Genomic DNA, 19622 nt, shown 5'->3' on the forward strand with positions numbered 1-19622 from the left:
AAACTGGGAAGAGTCAAAACGTAAAAGGAAAATTATAGACTAATTTCTCTAATTAATACAGGTGCAAATTTTTTTTTAATTTTTATTAAATAAGAGATTACAACAACTTACCTTGAAGATAATACACTATGATCAGGAAACATTTATACCAGAAATGTAGGGCTGGTTCAATATTAGTAAAACTATCAACATAATTGCGCATATCAAGAACAAAACTAAGAGAAATAGTATAATTATCTCTATAGATGCAGAAAAAGCTTTTGACGAAATACAACACCCATTCCTATTAAAAACACTAGAGTGGATAGAAATAAATGGAGTCTTCCTGAAAATGATAGATAGCATCTATCAAAAACCATCAGCAAGCATTGTATGTAATGGAGACAAGCTACAAGCATTTCCAATAAGATCGGGGGTGAAACAAGGATGTCCATCATCACCACTGTTGTTGTTCAATATTGTGCTATAAATGTTTGCTGTAGCAATCAGAGAAGAAAAAGAAATTAAAGGAATTAGAGTAAGCAAAGAAAAAACAAAGCCATCACTCTTTGCAGATAATACGATGTTATACTTAGAGAAACCTAGAGAATCAAGTAAAAAAACTACTTGAAATAATAAACAACTTTAGGAAAGTTGCAGGCTATAAAATAAACCTACACAAATCAACAGCATTTCTATATACTACTAACAAACCCCAAAACAAGAGATAGAAAGAAAAACTCCATTTAAAATTACTGTAGACATTATAAAATATTTGGGAGTCTACCTGCCAAAACAAAACCAGGACCTATATGAACACGATTACAAAACACTTTTCACACAAATAAAGTCAGATCTAAATAATTGGAAAAACATCAGTTGCTCATGGGTAGGCTGAGCTAATATAATATAAATGACAATTCTACCTAAGCTAATTTACTTATTCAGTGACACATCAATCAAACTACCAAATTGGAACACTAATGCATTGTTGGTGGAGTTGCGAACTGATCCAACCATTCTGGAGAGCAATTTGAAAGATGCCCAAAGGGCTGTAAAATTGTGCATACCCTTTGACCCAGCAATAGTACTTCTAAAGAGATCATTAAAATGGGAAAAGGACCCACATGTACAAAAATATTTATAGTAGCTCTTTCTGTGTTGGCAAAGAATTGGAAATTGAGGGGATACCCATCAATTGGGGAATGGTTGAACAAGTTATGGTATATGAATGTAATACTACTGCGTAATACTACTGTGCTACAAAAAAATCACGAGCAGGGAAACTTCAGAAAAAAACTTGGTAAGACTTATCTGAACTGATGCTGAATGAAATGAGCAGAACCAGGAGAACACTGTACACAATAATAGCCCACTTTGCAATGACTGACTTTGACAGACTTGGCTATTCTCAGCAATGCAAGGATCTAAGACAACTCCAAAAGACTCATGATGGGGGTGGGCAGCTAGGTGGTGCAGTGGATAAAGTACCAGCCCTGAAGTCAGGAAGACCTGAGTTCAAATCTGGCCTGTAGACCAAGCACTTGACAAGTACTACCTGTGTGACCTTGGGCAAGTCACTTAACCCCAATTGCCTTACCAAAAGAAAAAAAAAAAAGACTCATGATGGAAAATGCTATCTACATCCAGAGAAAGAACTATGGAGTCTGTATGTAGATGGAAGCATAAGCATACTGTTTGCTCTCCTTTTGTTTTGTTGTTTTATTTTATTGCTTTGTTCTCATGCCCCCCCCATTACCTCTAATTGTTCTTTACATCATGACTAATGGGAAAATACATTTAATATGAATGTACAATTAGAGCCTATATGAGATTGCATGCCATCTTGGGGGGGGGGAAGAGAGGAAAGGGGAGAAAATGTAAAACTCAAAATCTTATGGAAGTGAATGGTGAAAACTAAAAATAAATTAATTATTAAAAAAAAAAAGAAATGATGAACAGGTTGCTCTCAGAAAAACCTGGAAATACTGATGCAAAATGAAAAGTACTGTATATAAAGTAAAAGCAATACTGTGTGATGATCAGCTGTGAATGACTTAGCTATTCTCAACAATACAATGATCCAAGACAACTCTGAAGGATTTATGAGGAAAAATGCTATCCATCCCCAGAGAAAGAATTGATGGTGTATAAATACAAATTGAAACATTAAAAGGTAGCTTATGGCTATATTGTCAAAGATTTTAAAAGCTAATGAGATGGGGAGCTAAGATGATGGATTAGGGACAGCATGAATTTAGCTGAACTTTCCCAACATTCCCTTCCAAACAATTTTAAATTAATGCCTTAAATTAAATTTTGGGCTATCAGAGTCAACAAAAAGTTGGGGTGAAATGTTTTTCCAGCCTATGAAAACTTAAGAGTTTGGCAGGAGAAGTTTGTAACACAAGGGTGGAAGCTTGTCTAGAGCCCACACACAGGCAGCAACAGAGGCCACAATAGCAGATTCCGGCACTTTCAACCCAGAGTGTCAGACAACAGAAAAAAATTACAGTGAACCCTCCTCTGGCACTGACTGGTAACTCTTGGTTTCAGTTCCAGGGTACAGAGAAGTGCTGGTGGTTGGTCACAAGACAGCAGCGGCCCTGTTCATAGTTACAAAGCAAAGAGAAACATTAGTCCTTGTGGCTGCAGGGGACCACGTACCCTTCCTGGGTATATACCAAAGCATAAATCAAAAGAGCAGTAAGCATACGTCTTCCTAGATCACACCACCTTGGAAGCACCAAGAACTTGCAGACTCACAGTAGCTCTGAAAACAGCATCATGGGAAACCCTGGAGCTTGGAAGGTGTCTCCCTGCCCTAAGGTGAGTAGAGCCCAACTTTCTAACATTAAGTTCAAAGTCAAGAAATAGGCTTGGAAAAATGAGCAAAAATAATATGACCATAAAAAGCTACTATGATGGCAGGGAACATCAAGACGTAAACTTGGATTAAAATAATGATGTGAAAATAACTACAAAAAAATCCTCAAAGAAAAATACTTAATTGGACCTAAACCCAATAACTTAGCCATTTGGAAAATAGGAGGGGAAGGGGATAAAAGAAAGGGAGTAGATGATAAATGGAAGGGTAGATTAAGGAAGGTAGTGGTTAAAAGCAAAATATACTTTTGAAATAGGAACGGAGTGAGGATAGAAACAGAAAAAAGTGGGATGCAGGGAAATACAAAATTAATAATCATAATTATGAATGAGTTGGATGAGCTCACCTATAAAACGGAAGCAAACAGCAGAATGGAATAGAAAGCAGAATCCAACCATGTGCTGTTTACAAGAGACATGCTTGAAACATAAAGATATGCACAGGGTTAAAATAAAGAGATAGAGGAGAATCTAATATATTTCAGCTGAAGTAAAAAAGTCAGGGGTGTTCTAAATCATGATCTCAGACAAAGCAAAAAACAAAATACATCTAATTAAAAGAAGTAATCAGGGAAACTACATTATGCTAAAATATCAAGGACAATGAAGTAATATCAAAAATTTTTATAGCAAATTGTTCTGATAAAGTCCTTTTTTCTTATATATATACTGAGTATAGCAAGTGAGTCAAATTTACAAAAATAAGGCCGGATGACCCGGATGATGGGCGGCCCTGGCCCTGGCCGGATGGCTGTCGCCGCTGGTGGCCGGGACCGTGGCCGAGCTTGGCTCCTGGGCTCCCCTACCTCAGGACGGCGAGTTCACGTTTTTGCTGCTTGCTGGCCGTAGGCAGTGTTTCTACCAGCCCGCACCGGCCAACGCCAGTCTGGAGGCCGAGTACCAGGTCATCGGAGGTGCACGGCTAGATGTGGACTTCTCCCTGGAGAGCCCTCAGGGAGTGCTGCTGGTCAGCGAGTACCGCAAGTCCGATGGGGTGCACACAGTGGAGCCCACAGAGTTGGGAGACTACAAGCTGTGTTTTGACAATTCCTTCAGCACTATTTCAGAGAAGCTAGTGTTCTTTGAGCTCATATTTGACAGTCTACAGGATGAGGAGGATAGTGATGGTGATGGCTGGGCTGATGTGGTGAAGCCTGAAGAAATGCTTGACATCAAGATTGAGCACGTTAAGGAGTCCATTGAGATGATGAAGACAACGCTGGAGGAAAGTATCCAGGTGCTGACTCTGTTGAGGGATTTCGAAGCTCGAGACCGTAAGCTGCAGGAGGGCAACCTGGAGAGGGTTAACTTCTGGTCTGCTATTAACGTGGGGCTGTTGCTATTAGTGGCTGTGCTCCAAGTGTGCATGCTCAAAGGCCTCTTCCAGGACAAGCGGGCTGTAAGCACATAGCCTAAAGAGGGGTAGCTTTGGGAGGGAATTGGCGGGGTGGAGGGAGTCTCTCTCCTGCCCAGGTTCTATTCATAGTCCTGGGTTTAGGAACAACTGAACTTCCTTGGGGGAAGCAGTTTAAAACTGACCAAGAAAGGGTCAGGAGAAACCTGGGGTGCTGGCCCCTCCCCTTTGTCAAGGACATAAGAGGGTAGAGGATTTTTTTTCCTGCGTAGAAAGATGAGGCAGGTACTTAGGTCAGAGGTCCTTCTATCCTCTGGAGTTCAGGGTATCCTCAGGATACCCCAAACCCAAGTTGAGACAGAAACAAAGGCCTGAACAGTGAAGGACCAGCTGGGATGGTGTGAGGATGCATTATGGGACTTCCTGTCCTGGAGGGGTTATGCCTTATTAGAGATGCAAATAAGGGGCTGCAAGCTCCATAACTGAAGAAAGCAAGGAGGTAGCCATGGGGTGAGATCTTTTGTTCCAAAGCTATCCAGAGAGTGAAGATTACCTCCCCCCAACCCTCAGGTGCCTTAAGTATTATCCATCCTGGGGCAAACTCCCCCCCACCCACCCCCATCTCACCCTGTTCCCTTTCTCTTGCCAGTCTAGGTGTCCCCTACATCAGGCAGTAGCCTCATTCTTTAGACTCCAGGCTGAGTCCACTCCCAGAATGGCCACATGATCTTTCTCTTCTCCCTCCACTCTGTTATTTCAGTCCCCCAAATGCCAGCTGCTCAGAGACAAAATTAGCCCTGTGTGGGGCAGGTGCCTAGTCCCCAGCAGAAACAAACTAAGAGATGGAGTATGAACAGGTGGGGGCAACCCCCTTGTGCCTTACCAATAAATTTAATGAAACTCAGATGGTGTCACGTGCTTGCCCAGGACTGTCAGTTTATTGGAGACGGGATAAGTTGTTCTCCAGTCTGGCATTTCATGCAGTTGGGGGCTGCAGGATAGGGCAGGGGAAGGCTTTGGCTTATGACCTAATAAAGTTCTAAACAGCACCAGTGTGGCTGCATCCCCAACTGGAGGACTTGACCCACTCAGTCTATGTTCATTGAGATTATCTTCAAACCAAATGAAAGCCCTTGGGAACCAGTTGGCCAAGGGAACAAGGGTAGTACCCTTACTGGGCAGAGAGCTGTTAGTCAAGGGTACAAAGGGGTGACTCCTGAGCCACATGGAACAAAGTACCAGCTCTGGTTCAATAAATTACTCTTGGAAAAAAAAATTTACAAAAATAAGTCATTCCACAATTGAAAAATGGTCAAAGGATGTAAATGGGCAGTTTTCTGAGGAAGAAATCAAAGCTATTTAAAGTCAGGTGATAAAATTTTCTAAATTCCTATTGATTAGAGAAAGGCAAATTAAAATAACTACAAGGTAACATCCTTACACTTATTTGAAATGACAAATGCTATAGGGGATGAGAGAAAAACTAAGTACATTAATAAGTATTGAACTGTGCCCAAAGGACCATAAAACTGTGCATACCCTTAGACCCAGTAATACCACTACTAGGTGTATATAGGTCTATATCCCAAATAATTTTTTTAAAAGGAAAATGACCTGTATGTATAAAAATATTTATATTAGGTCTTTTTGTGTTAGTAAAGAATTGGAAACTTAAGAGATTCTCATCCATTGGGGAATGGTTAAACAAGTTATGGCATTTGATTTTGATGGAGTACTATAGTTCTATATAAAATGGAGAGGTGGTTTCTGGAAAAGATGGCAAGAACTCTATGAACAGAGGCAAAGTGAAGTAAGAAGAACTGGGAGATAATTATGCAGAATAATAGCAATGTTATAATGATGATCAATTACAAGTTACAAAAGACTTGGCTACCTTGGTCAATATAATGATCCAAGATAATTGAAAAGGGCTCATGATAAAACAATACTGTCCATCTCTGGAAAGAGAACTGAATAGCTCTGAGTGCAAACTGAAATATAATTTTCTCACTTTATTTTTCCAGGCTTTTTGGAATATAGCTAATATGGAAATATGTTTTACATGATTTCACATGTTTATAACTGATATATTTCTTGCCTTCTCAGTGGTTGTCATAGGGTGTGTAGGAGGGAGGAAGAGAATTTGGAACTCAAAACTCAAAAAGAAAAGAAGGTTGAAAATAAAGATGTTCTTAAAAAGCTAATCAAAGCATTATAGTTTATTCTGGAGACAAAAAGGGAGCCAAAGTCACTGTAAATAAAATCTATATAATTAAAAATATAAATGACATTTATTTTGATAGCAAAAGGATATTACAATTAATAATTATACTATTATGTATTTATAAAATAAATTGTAACATTTAAACACATCTCTTTCAATAGAAGATAAGTTTACTTGGAAAATTTTTAGCTTTATATTTCTATTAATATAATTATAAACAGGTTAAAAAGAGTTACATACTTTTCAGAAAGCACCTCCCAAAAAACAAAAAAACTGTACATTATTAAAAACACTGCAATACTTTGACCTGAAGTTAACCATAACCACTATGAAATATTTTTATTTATACTTATTCTTAAAACAAACTTTTTTTTCATCCTTTTGAAGTCACAAAAATGGAAATAAAAATCCATCATAGATGAATGTGATTCTCTCTCTCTCTCTCTCTCTCTCTTTTTTTAGGCAAATGGGGATAAGTGACTTGCCCAGAGTCACACAGGAATGTGATACTCTTAACAAAACTTTTGATTTATCTTTCAATCAATGTTGATAAGGGTCAAAAAGAGAATTTTGAAGTCTTCTGTCTAGTTGTACTAATAAAACATTGAGCTAGTCAGTCCACAAGAATTTATTAAGTTCTGTTATGTGCTAGATATTGAGGATACAAAGAAAGGCCAAAATAATGCATGCATTCAAGGAACTCAGGGAGGCAATGTTCAACTCATGTAGAAGCTATGTATGATATAAATGGAAAGTAATATCAGAAGAAAGACACTAGCAGAAAAGGGCAGGGTATGGAGATCTCTTGCAGAAGATGGGATTTTACCTAAATCTTTAAGGAAACCAGGGAATCCAGGAAGTACAGGTGAGGAGGGAGAATATTCTAGGCTTAAGAGGTAGCCAGTTGAAAACACAAAGTCAGGAGTTGAAATGTCCTGTATGGAATTACAGAAAATAGTCTACTGTACCTGGATCACAGAATTTGTGGAAGACATTGAATTGTAAAAAGATGGGAAGGGTGGGAAGAACTAGGTTGTGAAGAGATTTAAATGTCTTTTATATTTTACATTTGATCCTGGAGGTAATAGGGAGTCAATGCAGTTTATTGAAGAGAGGTGACATGGGCAGGTCTGTACTTTAGAAAACCAGTATACTATCTGAGTGGAGGATAGATTGGAATGAGGTGAGATTTGAAGCAGAGAGACTAACAAGAAGACCAGTGCAATTATTCAGGCCTGAGGTGATGATGACCTGCATTAGTGCGGTAGTTCTGTAGATGGAGAGAAGGGATTGTATATAGGAGATTTTACAAAGGTAGAAACAACAGGACTTCATCACAGATTGGAGATATGGGGTGAGTGTTAGTAAAGAACTGTGGAAAACAATGAGGTTGTAATCCTGGTTGTCTCTGAATATGGTGGTATCCTCTATTCTATTTGGAAATTTGGGAAGAAGGGAGAGTTTTGGGGGGGGGTGAGTTCTCTTTTAGGCAGGAGTTTGAGATGCATATAGGAAAAACAGTTTGAGACGCTAAAAAGGTAGTTGTTGACAGTATACCAGATCTCATAAGGACTGGATATATAGATCTAAAATAATTTGCATAGGGATGATTATTGGATCCAAGGGAACCAATGAAATCATCAAGTGAGATAGTACAGAGCAAGAGGAAGAAATTAAAGTTATCTATAGTCATATGAAACAGTGATCTAAATCACTATTGATTAGAGAAATGCAAATCAAAACGACTCTTAGGTACCACATCACACCTATCAGATTGGCTAACATGACCCAGCAATACCACTTCTAGGTCTGTATCCCAAAGAGATCATAAAAACAGGAAAAGGATTCACATGTACAAAATATTTATAGCAGCTCTTTTTTGTGGTGCAAAGAATTGGAAATTGAGGGGATGCTCATCAGTTGGGGAATGACTGCAAGTTGTGATATATGAATATAATGGAATACTATTGTGCTATAAGAAATGATGAGCAGGCAGACTTCTGAAAAACCTGAAAAAACTTACATGAACTCATGCTAAGTGAAGTGAACAGAACCAGGAGAACATCATATACAGTAACAGCCACATTGAATGATGACTTTGATAGACAGTTCTCAGCAACGCAAGGATTTAAGACAACTCCAAAAGACTCCTGATGGAAAATGCTATCCACATCCAGAGAAAGAATTACAAAGTCTGAATGCACATAGAAGCATACTATTTGCTCTCCTTTTCTTTTGTTGTTTTGTTTTATTGCTTCATTCTCGTGGTTCCTCTCATCAATTTTAATTCTTTTTTTACATCATGACTAATGGGAAATATGCTTAATATGAATGTATAAGTAGAGCCTGTGTGAGATTACATGTCATCTTGGGAAAGGGGGAAGAGAGGGAAGGGGAGAAAATTTAAAACTCTTATGGAAATGAATGTTGAAAACTAAAAATAAATACATTATTTAAAAAGTGTAGGTTACTGTCAGCCCCATTTACTAAGTTTCATTTGTTCCACATTATCTTCAAGGATCAAATGTACAATCTGCCATATGACTTTTAAAGTCCTTCATAATCTCCCTACTTTTCCTAGCCTTCTTACACCTTACTCCTCTCTAATACAGGATTTGCTTCACTCCTGACCTTTTCACACCTGAGGTACACTCTGCCTCTGCTTTCCCCTCCTCTGATTGGATGGCTTCTCCCAGAACTTTCCATTTTAGAGAAAGGTGTGAGGCCAGCCATGGCCTCTCCAGGTTCTAGCCACTCTCTAGGCTCCATTTGTGACTCGTTGGGGTTATTTGTTTATTCTACAATCTAATAATTCTGACTTCCTTGGCATTCCATCAACCAGATATACCATCTCCTGACTCCAGACATTTTCATTGGTTTTTCCCCATACCTGAATGCTCCCCTGCACTATCTCCTCCCTTCTTCCCTAACTTCTTCCAATCTCAGCTAAACTCCTTCCACCTGCAAGAAGCCTTTCCTGGTCTCACTTACTGGGGACTTCCCTCTTTGATGATCTCCAAGTTATGATATATATCTTGTATGTACATAGCTGTTTGCATATTGCCCCTCCCCATTAAATTGTGAGGTCTGTGAGGGCTGGTATATTTCTATTTCTAGTGCTTAACACAGTGCCATGCACATAGTAGGCACTTAAAAAATACTGGTTCACCTGAAAAGGAAATGCACCATAGAAATGTCACCCAAGAACTTGCATAACTTCATTTATCTCCATTTTAACTTCCAACTGGATAACATTTTATTTTAAGTGGTCAAATGACTACAACTCTTTCATATGAACAACAAAGTTGAAATAGTAGTGGTAAATTGGTGTTCTAAGTTCAACTGTCCCTAATGAGTTACTCTTCTCCATGGTTTTGTTAATCTATTCATCATTGGGTGCTTAAGAAACATTACAGTAAGTCAAAAATTAGCATTGAGTTATATGAAATGAAACATATCTTCTTTTCTGATACAGGAGGGACCCATTTTTCAGGATCATCAGATAATACTGTTCTCCCTTTCTCACAGAGTGAAACTTAGGCCACTTTCATTCTGGCCCTTTTTATTTCTCTAGCCTCAGTTCACACACTAGTAATCCACATTCTAAAGAAAGAGTCTTTGGGAGGCATTGATAAGCACTGTGATTTATACTAATCTCTAAACAAATCATGAATTCCCATTTGAAAGAAATGCTACAATATAATGATAGCAACAACTCTAATCTCTCTCTAAAACATAAGTGAGATCTACAAAAGTCTCTCCAAATGAGGCACACAATTTCCGACATAATCAAGTGTTGATTTGTTTTGGTCAGTGATACCTATTTGTTACAAGGGAGGGCTTGATTAGTGGGAAGGAAGGCTGGGATATGTTAGTAGAAAGTGAGAGAGATGATTTTTTTTCAATAAGTGAAAACACATCAGTAAAATATGTTTTTTAAACATCAAGTCCATTCAATTTTTCCTTAGGAAGTAATCAACAGTTTTACCCCCACTTTCCAAAAGAAAATAATAGGTGACGAAAAATGTATTAAAATGTTTGAAGAAGAAAGAGCCCCAGACATCTAGTAATGGGAGATTTGGGCTTGCATCTCAGTTCTGGTGCTCCATAGCCACGTGATTGTGGGAAGTCATGTAACCTTTCTGATTCTCATTTTTTTTCATTTGTAAAATGTGGCTAATGATATTCACAGTAATTATCATATAATATCGTTGTAGGAAAATGTTCATTAAACCTTAAAGTCTCTCTCTTGCTCTGTATCTCTGTCTCTCTCTCTCTCTCCTTTACTCTCTCTTTCTGCACTCAAGACTCAAGACCCATTCTCAAGACCCATTCTCAAGACCCATTCTCACATGATCCTACATTCCTGGTAACAATTATCATCTATGTCTCCTCCCATTCTCAGCTAAATTTCTTGAAAACTGCCTGTTCATATCCTTTGACTTGACCTATACTTTAGAAAGATTATTTTCATAGCTGTATGGAGAATGAAGGAAGGGGCAGAAATGACTGGTAACAAAAAAGCATAGTCAAGCAAAAAAATCCACACAATGGGCATATCCAAAAATGTATGTCTTCTTCTGTACCTGAGTGTCACCTCTATGTGAGGAGGTGAATAATGTGTTTCCCTGAACATTTTTTAAAGACATTGTTGGTCATGGTATTATTAGAGTTCTTAAGTCTTTGCCATCCTTTAATAAACTATTATCTTGATTCTGGAATCAATTCACTCTATAAGTTCAAATAACATGGGATTCTCTGAAATCATCTCTTTCATCATTTCTTATCTTGCAATACTATGCCATTATATTTTTTTTTATCTCAGTTTGTTTAGACATTCTGCAAGTGGTGCATAGTCCCTTAGATTGTAATTCTTCAACCTTTATTCTTTTTTAATCTCCCCTGCCCTGGTCAGGATCACAAATTTTGTTTTGTTTGCAACTATTCCACCCCTAAATTTCTTTTAATATTTTATTGATACTATTGTTAAAAATTGCTCTATTCATCTTTTATATTTTACTCTTTACATGACCAGGCTAACACCATCTTCTTCTTACTCTTCCTTTTTAGGCTGGCAGTTTAGAGTTAAAACCATGGCACTAATGTGGTCAGGGTGTGTTCTTCACAAAGAAAAACTATATGAAGTGTTAAGGTTCAATCAACTGATTATCAAATTCATGTTTTCCATCAAATTCTCTACATGCATCCTTCCTGACCTCTTTTCAGCCTCTGACATTGTGCATTATCTCTGAATACTCTATCCTTCTTTATAGGTTTTTGTGATACCACTTGCTGCTTGTTCTCCTGCCTGTTGACTATCTTTTTTCAGTCTCTTTTGCAGGATCTTCATTCATGTAATATCCACCAAATATGAGTATCCCTCAAATATCTGGTATTGGTGCACCTTTCATATCCTTGAATTTCCTAACATAAATATATATTAAGTTATAATGCTATTTTGTAATTATAATACATTAGCGACCAGAGCACATAGTCTTTCACTTGAAAAAATCAGAAATCTTTGGGGTTATAGAAGAATAGATTTCAGTAGACTTTAAATCCTACCTCAACACCTGTAATTCCCAATTTATTCAGGTGGGTCATTTTTCTACATTGCTTAATGACAAAATGTTTCAGGTATAGTATTTCTTGGGAGTAGTAAAATGATCAAGGTCACTTTGTCAAGGATCTATCCTCAACTATCATATCTTATGTACCTGAAGTTATAAAATTTTCATTTACTTCATTAAAAAAGAACTATATTTCTCCTGGGGGCAGAAAGGAAAGGGAGAAAGGAGTCTAAGAAAGGTTCAGTCAAGGCCATTTTTCTCTTTTAGGCTGTAAGCTCCAAAAGAAATGATTTAATAATAAAATCTCTATGAGAAAAGATCAGCCTTTTATTTGTCTATGGATTAGATTGTGGAACATAGGATGATATATTGCAAAGAACAAAGAATTGGTAGCCAGAATACTTTGGGTCTGTCTTTATCGCTGTCAGACACCAGCTCTATTATCTTGGACAAGTCATTTCAACATTCAGATTCTCAGTTTCCTTACATTCAAATGAAGAAATTGAACTCAATATGTTCTGAGATCCCTCACAGCTCTAGATTTTTGATATTATGACCCTATTAAATTGATAATATATCAGTTCACTTCTAGCTTTTAAAATCATATGATTCTATTAAGATCTATCCTGAAATGCTCTCCTCCACTAAGAAATGGAATAGATCACTTCACGAAAAGCCATTATCTCAAAACAATATAATACAATTTGGCTTGCTAATATGTATTTCAATATTCTTTCAACAGATATATAAGTATACATTATATGTAAGGCATTATGCCAGATAATTGGGGAATACAACTATACGTAACACCTAGTATCTCCTGTCAAAAGGTTTATACTTTCTATAGTATTCATCATGTTTAGAATTTTGTTCTATTTCAGGAGCTATCTTTTATAAGAGGAAGTTATAGTATAGTAATGGAGAGATAGTCTCAAATCCTGGAAGACCTGGGTTTAGGTCCTGGTCACTCAACCTCTCAGTCCTTTAGACAATAGTCTAAAACTCAGATGTAATAAAAGTGCTGATCTGCAATAGGTAGAGGTAATTGTCTCACCTACAAGTTGTCTATATAAATGAAATCACAGGTTCAATTTCCTATCCCTATATTTTATACATACATGCACACAAATAAAAATTAGAACATGTAAAAGTACGTAGGTAGTACATAGCAGAAAAGACTAGTTAATTAACAGAGCCTGTAGGATTAAATTCTGTGTCAAATGGGGCCAGCATGCAACATCACATTTTAAGTATCACTATCAAAATTGACAGTAAGTGGCCCATTTCTCTCACATTAGACATTAGTGCCAAAGAATGAATGAATTGTGCAGAGACTTTTCAGTAGTCAATTGGAAAAGAAACAGTAACCTTGTACAGAGATATCTGTTGAGAATAGTATTGCCTCTATAGTTTTCTAGATAGATAATCTGTTAAAGAATTAAGAATATATATACATACATATGTACATATATGTATACATATATAATCAAACTTATAAAATTATTTAGGATTATAGTATACATTTAGACCTGGCCAGGCGCTATTGGAAATGAACATTTATCATGTAAAAATTTAAAATCTAATGCCATAGTTTTCAGAGAAAGATATATTTCAAAAATCTAATATAGACAAATCATGAATATCATTGTGTGCATAAAAATTTTGATCAAATCATATTACGCTTTCAGAGTAAGTTAAATTTATCAGATTGCTTTCCTATCACCTAAAGGAAGAAAGAGAGTTTTTGATTTGGAGTGTTGGTATTTGGGAAACCATAAGGCAGCATGACAATGTTGTGGAGTGGGAGAAAGAGAGGGATATAAGCTGGCTTCTGATCCTTCCGAGTTGTGTGACCTTGGGCATGTCATTTAAACTCTATCTGCCTTTATTTTTTTCTACAGTACCACCTCTCAAGATTGTTGTGAAAATCAAATGAGATAATGTATATAAAACACTTAACATGGTGGTTGGCTCAGAGAAGACACTTAAAATGTTTGTTTCCTGAACCAACTAATGCAATGACCTTGCTTTCAATACCTGAGTTTAGGGGAAATTATTCAATGATATCTGTTAGCTCCCCAAACAATTGGCCAAAGAAGCTAGAGAAGTTGGAAAAACTGGAAATCTCATTTTTCCTGACTTATGTATCTAAAGTATTTTCAAAAAGTCCTTAGACTTTACACAGTTACATCCAAAAATATTCTCCTCTTAGTTTCTCTAACCAATGTTTCTCATCAGATATATATTCCATGCTTCAATTTTCCTTAATTGTAGATTGACCATAGTTTTCTGCTCCTTAGGGCTATGAAATATGAGATGAAAAACAGAACACAATTACAAGAAACTTCACTAGTCCAAGGCTCTCATTAATTGTCCCCACAGGACCAAGATTTTGGAGAGCTGAGGTGGGATTAGAGGAGATGGATCATTAGCAAAGTTGACTTCCTCAAATAAACTAAGCAAATTTTGCTTTGTATTGTTACTCATCATAGCTTTAATTTTAAATTAAGATTCATAGATGAAGTGTAGTAGAGGCAGGACCTCACTTGAACTCTCCCAAATCCTCGTCACCCCAAACAACTTTAAAATAACACCTCAAATAGAATTTTGGAGTAGCAAAGTCAACAAAACATCAGGTTAAACAATTTTTCAGCCCAAGACAACTTAGGAGGTTGGCAGGAAAAGTCTCTCTCTCCAGGGTGGTGGTTGAGCCCAGAGTGCAATGCATGCTACTGCAGAACACTAACAGCAGAGGCAGAAGCAGCTTCAGGAGCTCTTGGTGCACAGAGAGTAAGCAGGTCCAACAACTGATTAGAAAGAGATTATGAGGAATGATTTGTTGGCACTGGATTCAGGACCCTATTGTACTTCCTAGATACAATTCTGTGTCATATTTCAAGGGTGAAGAATGGCCTAGGGGAACAGGTGCCCTGATCTCAGGTCCAAAACAGAAAGCAGCATTAGCCTTTGTGGTCACAGGAAAGCAAGAGATTGAGTCACAGTTCAAGGGCCAAGAGGAATATTCTAGCAGCTACAGGAGAACAAGGTCTCTTCCTGGGTAAAGACCAGAACAAAGACCAGAGCAGTGATTACACTTCTCCTTAGATCTATCTTGGAAGCACTGAAAACTTACAGAACCCCAGAACTAGCTCTGAAAACAGGAGCACATAAAGTTTGAATCTTGAAACCCTTTCAATCTCAAGAGCAAAGCCCAACTTTAACATAACTTGAAAAGTCAAGAAAAAGGCTGGAAAATGAGCAAAACAAAAAAGAAGATGACCATAGGGAATATCAAGACAAAAACTCAGAAGAAGACAATAATGTGGAAAGAGCTACATTCAAAGAAAAATACGTGAATTGGAAACAAGTCCAAAAAGAATTCCTAGAAGAACTTAAAAAGGATTTTAAAAAGCAAATAGGTAGAGGAAAAATTGTGAGAAGAAATGAGAATTATGAAAGAAAATTATGAAAAAAGAGTCAACAGCTTGATAAAAGACAAAAAAATAGTGATTAAAATAACACTTAAACAAACAGAATTGGGCAAGTGAAAGTAAATGACTATATTAGATATCAAGAAAGAATAAAACAAAGTCAAAAGCATGAAGAAATATAAGAAAATATGAAAGGTCTCATAGGAAAGACAACTGACTTGGAAAACAGATTGAGGAACGATCATTTAAGAATTATAGGACTACCTTAAATCCATAATCAAAAAAAGTAGACATCATATTTTAAGAAATAATTAAGGAAAACTGCCCTGATATACTAGAAGTAGTGAGTAAAATAGAAATTAAAAGAATCTACTGATCACCTCCTGAAAGAGTGGCTAAAGCAACAAATCATAGAAATAATAATTTTATCAAAGAGAATGACAACAATGAGACAACATACCAAAATCTATGGAATGCAGCCAAAGCAGCACTTATGGGAAAACTGACATCGCTAAGCACTTAGATCAATAAAACAGAGAAAGAGCAGATCAATAAATTGGGTATGCAACTAAAAAAAAGCTAGAAAAAGAAAAAATTAAAAATTTCCAATTAAAAACCTAATTGGAAATTCTGAAAATCAAAGGAAAGATTAATAAAACTGAAAGCAAGAATGCCATTGAACTAATAAATAAAATTAAGACTGGTTTTATAAAAAAAAGTGGATAAAACATTGGTTAATTTGATTTTAACAAAAGGAAGAAGAAAACCAAATTACCAGTATTAAAAATGAAAAGGGTGAATTTACCACCAATGAACATGAAATCAAAGCAATTGTTTGGAGCTATTTTTTTCAAAATATATGCCAATACATTTAACAATCTAAATGAAATGCATGAATATTTACAAAAAAATATAAATTGCCCAGATCATTAGAAAAGCAAATAACCTTATCTAAATCAAAGATATTGAAAAAGTCATAAATGGGCTCACTAAAAAAAATCCCCAGGACCAGATGGATTCACAAGTGAATTCCACTAAAAATTTTAAAAAATAATTAATTCTAATATTATATAAACTATTTGGAAAACTAGACAAAGAAGGAGTCCTACTAAAATTCTTCTTATATAAAAATATTGTACTGATACCTAAACCAGGGAGAGCAAAAGCAGAGAAATACTCTAGATCAAATTGCCTAATGAATATTGATGCAAAAATTTTAAATAAAATACTAGCAAGGAGATTAAAGCAATATATCACAAAGATCATATACATAACCAGACAGAATTTATACCAGGAATGCAAATCTGGTTCAATATTAGGAAAACTATCAGCACAACTGACCATGTCAATAACAAAACCAACAAAAATCATGTGATTATCTCAATAGATGCAGAAAAAGCTTTTGACAAAATACAACATTTAATCCTATTAAAAACATTGGAAAGTATATAAATAAATGGAGCTTTCCTTAAAAGGGTAAACAGTATCTCTCTCTATAACCATCAGCAAGCATTATCTTTAGTGGACATAAGGTAGAGGATTTCATCATAACATCATTGGTTTAGCAAGGATGTTCACTATTGACATTATTATTTAATATTGAACTAGAAAAAATAGTGAAAACAGTAATAGAAGAAAATTTAATTGAAGGAATTAGATAGCCAAATGAGGAAGCAAACTATCACTCTTTGCAGATGATACAATGGTACACTTAGAGAAATGTACAGAATCAGCTAAAAAACTCATTGAAATAATTAAAAACTTCAACAAAGTTGCAGCATATAAAATTAGCTCACATAGATCATCAGCATTTCTATATATTACATATTCAAGTAGGAAGAGACAGAAAGAAAAATTCCATTTAAAATGACTGCAGAAAGTTTAAAATATTTGAGAGTCTACCTCTCCAGACAAACCTAGCAACTATATGAATACAATTACGAAACACTTCTCATACAAATTAAGTCAGATCTAAACAATTGGAGAAATATCAATTGCTCATTGAGAGGCCAAGCCAATATAATAAAAGTGACAATTCTACCTAAATTAAAATATACTTATTCAGTTCCATACCAATTAAATTACCAAAATATTTCATATAATTAGAAAAAATAATAACAAAACTCATTTGGAAAAAACAAAAGGTCAATACCAAGGCAATCAATGGAAAAAATGTATAGGAGCACCGAGTAGTACCAGATCTCACAGTGCATTACAAAATAATGATGAGCAAAACAATCTGGTATTGACTATGAAACTGAGTGGTGAATCAATGGAATAAATTCACAACACACAATACACAGTAGTAAATGAGCATAATAATCTAGTATTTGAGAAATCCAATGATCTACATCTTTGGGACAAAAATTGCTGGGGAAATTGGAAAGTAGTTTGGCAGAAACTAAGTATAGACCAACATCTCACATTGTATACCAAGATTAGGTCAAAAAGGGGTATGTGATTTAGACTTAAAGGGTGATATCATAAGTAAATCAGGGGAGTACGGAAAATTTTACCTGTAAGATCTATTGATAAGGGTTGAATTTATGACTAAACAAAAGGTAGAAAACTTCATGGAATGTGAAATGAATAATTTTGATTACATTAAATTAAAAAGGATTTGTAGAAACAAATCCAATGCAGTCAAGATTAGAAGACAAGCAGGAAACTGGGTAAATTTTCTTACAAGTTTCTATTATAAAGAAATCATTTCTCAAGTGTACAGAGAATGAAATAAAATATACAAGAATATGAGTCATTCCCCAATTGATAAATGCTCAAAGGATATGAACTCGCAGTGTTCAGATGAAGAAATTAAAGCTATCTATAATCATATAAAAATGCTCTAAATCACTACTGATCAGTGAAATGCATATTAAAACAATTCTGATGTACCACCTGACACCTATCAGCTTGGCTAATATGACAGAAAGGGAAAATTATAAATGTTGGAGAGGATGTAGAAATATTCGAACACTAATGTACTGTTGGTGAAGCTGGTCTCATTCTGGACAGCAATTTGGTACTATGACCAAAGGTCTATAAAATTTTGCATACCCTTTAACCCAGCAATACCACTACTAGGTTTCTATAATGATATCACGAAAAAAAAAAGAAATATGTACAAAAAATATTTATAGCAGCTCTTTTTGTGGGGTCAAAGAATTGGAAATCGAGGGGATGCCCATCAATTGAGGAATGGCTGAACAAGTTGTGGGATATGTGGTGACAGAATACTATTGAGGGGAAATTATTTTCTATTATATTAATAATCAATTATTAAACTAAGATATTTTTTATCCTTTATTTCCTCATTCAGGGACCAGCCCATGTAAGTCAGTCAGACAGTCTTTGAAGGGCATGACTGATAGAGGAGACTGCCCAAATCCTCAGCTTACACGCTCCTTGATGTTGGACAGGACCCTACCTAACTAGGAGACCTTACTTCTGTTCGAATTGTAAACAGAATCTAATCTAGGTGAATTCTTCCCCCAAGCAACAAACGCATGTTCCTTTACCCCTCCATTGGATTTTAGGGTTACTCAACTCATAAAGGAGAAAAGCAACCACAGTGGTTTGGATGGAGATGGACAGAGTCCAGATTGCTGGAAGCATCTGAGTTTCATGAACTATATTCTCAGCAGGATATGAAAACTTTTTAGCTTATTTCTTCACTTAAATGTCCACCTGCTCACTAATTATTCACCAATCTGGGTTGACTTTCGTTTGTCAGGGGCACCCCCTTTTCTAAAACTATATTAAGGCATTTAGATTAGGGGTACTGAGAGAAACCACTGACCATCAATTTATTATTAACTAACTTAATTAGTAAATGGATTACTAATTACCCAGAAACTTTCTCAGGCCTTTTATTCATCACACTATTGAGCTATATGGAATGACAAGTATAGTTTCAGAAAATCTGGGAAAATTTATATGAACTGATGCAAAGTGAAGTGAGCAGAAGCAGGATATGTTAGTCACATTATTTGTATAATTCCCAAGTTGCTTTCCAAAATAGTTTTACTGATTCAAAACTTCACCAACAATGTACCACTCTGCTTATCTTCTCTTACCCCCTCTAACATTGACTATTAATAGCTTTTGTCATCTTTGACAGTTTGTGGAGTGCAAGGTGAAAATTCAAGATTGTTTTCATGTACATTTCTCTTATTAGT

General features: G+C 36.0%; 1 protein-coding gene and 1 pseudogene across 1 annotated transcript in view; one reads left to right on the plus strand and one right to left on the minus strand.

Moving 5' to 3' along the window:
* The window catches only part of EPHA6 (EPH receptor A6), a 1252883-nt gene that overhangs the window by 1156198 nt on the left and 77063 nt on the right, over positions 1-19622 (minus strand). The gene's annotated exons all lie outside the window — the stretch shown is intronic.
* LOC114022916 lies at positions 3577-4276 on the plus strand (annotated as a pseudogene).

Source organism: Vombatus ursinus, unplaced genomic scaffold (assembly GCF_900497805.2).
Source record: "Vombatus ursinus unplaced genomic scaffold, bare-nosed wombat genome assembly UNPS02014814.1, whole genome shotgun sequence".
NCBI classification, from domain to species: Eukaryota; Metazoa; Chordata; class Mammalia; order Diprotodontia; family Vombatidae; genus Vombatus; species Vombatus ursinus.